Genomic DNA, 4,465 nt, shown 5'->3' with positions numbered 1-4,465 from the left:
AAATATGAAAAAAAAAAAAGAAATGTATGTACCATATAAAAATAGTCAAATGATGCCAGCTCCTCAGGAAGAATAAAGTGTGGTTCTTATGACGAAGAACTCAATGGGCTGTGTGGTCAGGACCCCTACTTGAGACACAAGTCTGTAAATGGACTGGGAAAGGTCATCAACTTGGGCAGGAGACATTTAGACACTGACAGTAGAGCCTGTAGGAGAGAAGATGAAGGATGGTTCACCTCAAAGACTGTGAGGAAAAAAAACTTCCTGGAACTATGAGATATGCAAAGGTGATTCCAGACAATTGTTACCTGGAATGTTCTTCAACCTCTGCTACACATTAATGTAATAGCTATACTAGCTAAGGAAAAGCCAGAAACATTAATTTGAATATCTGATTCTGCTGAGGGCAATCCAAATGGAATCCCCAATGGGAATTGGGTTTGGTACTGATATTTGTATAACAGAAGTTGTCCTGAGGCCTGGACATTACCAGGAGAGGCCCACTAGGCTGCTGGCTGCCAGCCAGCCATGAGGATCACTCTGTGAAATTTACTGGGACTGAGAAAGTCTTTTGAACTCAGAAATGACAACTTATCAGGGTCTTGATATGGGTTGGACATGGAAAACACTCATTCAAACTAACTGAAGTTTAAGAAGTTCACGTTGCCCACATCTAACAGAATCTCCTGGCATTCTAAACAACCAAATCCTACCTTTGTAGTCCTTTGAAATTCTAGAATCAGAAAAAATGGTCAAGTATATAATGGAAAAAGCCTAAGACAGCCTGATGTATCCATCTTCATAGTAAAAAATATAATTGTTTCAGGGATTAGACATTTCTCTTGGGGCTCACTTGCTTGGAGGAGTCAAAACAGTGCCTTAGAGAGTCACTATTATCTGTTTTTACAGCTGAAATATGTCCCCTCCCAAGTGACATTCTCCTCCTCAAATATACCTCAAATCAAATAATTTTAAGTCAAAAAGACCTAAAGTCAAACCTTACTTTCTCATTAATTTCTCTTGTCTTAGGTCTGACCCTCTGGGAGTTGAGATCATAGTTTATCTCTCTAGGAGCAACTTTGTTTCCAAATTCTCAGAGACCATGATGCTGTCTTTCTTAGAACAATGTAGATGGGTTACCCAGCCTGGTGAGCCTGAGATGCAAGCTGCCTCAAGACCCCAGTGAGGCTGGAGGACTAATTATACATATCTTGATTCCATTCATATAGAAATAGCAACACGAGGCCCAACTGGGCCATGGATGGTATATAGAAATTTAGTAGAAGATAGGTGACTAGAATTAGCACTTCCTAAGCTAGTTCTTAGGCTAGTATGTTTTCTGCTGAGCTATATTCACCTATCAAACTCAAGTGGTATGATTTTCAACAGGGAAATAAGTTGGTGCGAAACGTGTTTTTAGACAGGAACATTTAATTTTTTTTTCTACTGTTACTTAAATCAAATGGTAAAGAAAGCCAACTTCAGGCAGGTGGTAGAGACCACTGCCCTTACCCCATTCACGTCTACCTCTCAACTGTGACCTCATCACTGACATCCCCCTAAGGCTGGCTCTGGAGAAGGGCAGCTGCCACCCCATGGGAGACAGGTGGCTTCAGGGCTACACTGGGAGGTGGGGTCCACAGGAGTTGGGTGAGAGGACATCATGGGACACCTACTGGTCCCTGCACTCAGGTGTGCTCAGTGCTACATCTAGGCTTCTTCAGATCGTCAGGGGCCCCTGAATTCTGCTCTTGAGGAAATATGGCACGGGCTAGGGAAGAAGCAGGGGACAGCTGGCTGGTGTCTGGTCAGGAGCCACCATCACGTATCATCAGAGTGTCTGTCAAGACACCACAAGACTGCCAGGAATTTATGCTGGCAGAAAATAGCAGCATCCACCACTTTAAGAAACAGATCTCCAAATGCCTTCACTGTGACACTGACGGACTGGTGCTCATCTTCTCCGGAAAGATCCTTCGGGATCAAGACATACTGAGCCGGCGAGGCATCCTTGATGGCACTACGGTCCACCTGGTGGTGAGGACCCGTGTGAAAGGAACTCTGCCCGGTCCCAGCGCTCTGCCAGGCCCTGCCGGCCACTGCCCCCATCGTTCTGAACCATCCACCTCGGAGAGGCCTAGGATGCTAGTCAGGCTGGGTCAGCTGACCCAGCGCTCTCCTGAACTAGCTGACTTCCTTGGCCAGCTGACTCAACTCCTGTTGGCTGCCCCTGAGTCCGTGGGGGGTGGGGGGAGGGGGCCAGTTCTTGGAAGACCCTGTGGTTCAAGGCAAGTGAGAAATCAGCCAATGCCAGCCATGTTCCTGAATCCTCAAGACCAGTACAGAAACCCGAGCCAGCTCTTAAGGCTCTGGAAAACTTGCAGAACCCGGCCCAGTAACAGGAGCTACTGCACGCGGACAAGCGGGAGCTGGAAGCCTTGAAGGCAGTGCAAGGTGGTGACGATGCTATGCGTCCGGTCTGCTCTGATATCCAGCACCTCAGGCTCTCCACTCTGGTCACTTGGGTTGCCTCCAAAGGCCACAGCCCAGGTTCAGAGCCTTGCAGAGGGGGGGCCAATCCCCACTGCAGTACTAACACCACCACCACAGTCCCCGCAACCTTTGCACCTGCCAGGCCGTTGGCACAGGAAGTCAGTGCAGCAGTAGTTGTCCAGTCCCGGAGCGTGGTTTCAAACCAGGCTAATTCAGGGTGCAGGACTGGACTGTCAGACTTACACTCAGGCCAGGGTCTTTTCTCCTAGGAGAGCCAGCAGCCCATAGGGAAAGCCGCTCCAGCCGGTCGGTCGGCTGAGACCGTCACCCTCTGTCTTGCGTAAAGCCTTACACGTCCTGCAGCAGAATCCAGCTCTGCTCCACCAGCTGGCAACAGGCAGCCCCCTGTGACATCATATGTCCCTCATTCCCATACTCACCAACCCATGGGCACTGCAGGCATGAATACAGATAGAAAAGGGCCTGCAGATATTGTCCAGGGAGGTGCCTGCATTGGGACCTTGTTTATGGGATCCAGGCAGACCACATGAGGCTAAAGGAGCTTCTGAAACTAGGGCTGGAGGACAGGTTCACAGAGCAGACCCTGTGCAACCCACCTGGGCCGTTCTTCAGCTCCTCCACGCTCTGGCCAATGCCTGCGCCTGGTCTACCCGGTCCTCAATGTCCTCATCCCCCCTCACTGAAGGCCGCTACCAGCAAGAACTGGAGCATCTGAAGGCCATGGGTTTTGCTAGTCATGAAGCCCATCTTCAGGCCCTCGTGGCCACGGGTGGAGATATCCATGCTGCCATTGAGAGGCTGCTGGGAATACCGGAGGCCTAGGTCCCCCCAGCAGATGCCCACAATGCACCACCCCATGGAGAGGAGGGAGGCAAAGGAAAGAGAAGGGGAGGGAGGGGAGGAGCTTATTTTGGGAATTCCTCTGGCTCAGGTCACATGCACACTTGTAGAGCCTCCCCTCACTGCAAGATTGCTTGGATCTTATGTGTGCTGTCAATTTGGGGGCAGGTGGGCCCAAACTGTTGTTTGGGGGGAGGGATTGATCATATTATATGGTCTTGGGTCTGGGCTTCACCTGTTCTCATAATGCTAATCTCAGACTATTTTCCAAATTTGAACATGAGGTGGGGAAATCCTGAATTCTTTTCACTATCTCTACGCCTGCTCAATGGACAACCCAGTTCCCCACCAACATTACTAACATCACCACAAGCCACCCTATTACAACTCCAGGGTGACTGAAGGGATCCTGGCTTTTGCTCCCCCGGGAACGCATGAATTTCTTCATGGGCTCTGAAAGCCACCCACTTTTTGACCCTGTTTCTGTGGCTTGAGGTCCAATCTCTTGATGTTGCAGAAAAGGTGTTTAACTTCCCTTTCACTTAGGGTTTCTCCTTTGCTACCTGCCTATGCCAGGATCCTGATCTTAGGAGGTCAACATCCACTGCTTCTGAAACTCCATCCTCTCCGCCTATGCAGGCTTCTTTCCTTTATATTGCAAAACGTTTGATTCTGCCGCCTTATCAGCTACAGAACCTCATCTTTCCTTTTGTCTCTGAATGTCTTCAGTGTCTCCCTTTCCAGTGGTCATGTTTAACAATCCTGTGCAGTCAGAGACTTGTCCCCAGTGCAGAGCAGAGGCTTTCTCAGAACTGCTGCTCCTTCCTAATCTTCCCAAATTTTTCTACAGAATTTGATATACTCACCTTCTTTAAGTTGCCTCTTTTAATATATTTTCTTATCCATTCTCTTATAAAGTGGTGCTTCCTAAGACTATGTTATGCCGATTCTTTCTCTATTCATCCTTCAAACAGTTTGGCCATTTTCTTGGCTCCGGCTCTTACTTCTATGCTTGTGGTTCCTAAATCTCTGAGTCTATTTGTACTTTCCACAATCTGCTAGACTTTTGGTCGAGTGTCCCAGAGGAAACTCTGCCTCAGCATGTCCAAAT

The 4,465-nt window shown here is 48.6% G+C and overlaps 1 pseudogene; it reads left to right on the top strand.

Annotated features, from left to right (window-relative positions):
• The first annotated feature begins 1,761 nt into the window (after positions 1–1,761).
• Positions 1,762–3,336, top strand: LOC133099878 (ubiquilin-3-like; annotated as a pseudogene).
• Positions 3,337–4,465: the final 1,129 nt, after the last annotated feature.

The sequence above is a fragment of the Eubalaena glacialis genome, chromosome 10, assembly GCF_028564815.1.
Source record: "Eubalaena glacialis isolate mEubGla1 chromosome 10, mEubGla1.1.hap2.+ XY, whole genome shotgun sequence".
Lineage (NCBI taxonomy): Eukaryota > Metazoa > Chordata > Mammalia > Artiodactyla > Balaenidae > Eubalaena > Eubalaena glacialis.
Note: the sequence above shows the minus strand (reverse complement) of the source record. Positions and strands in the feature narration are given on the sequence as shown.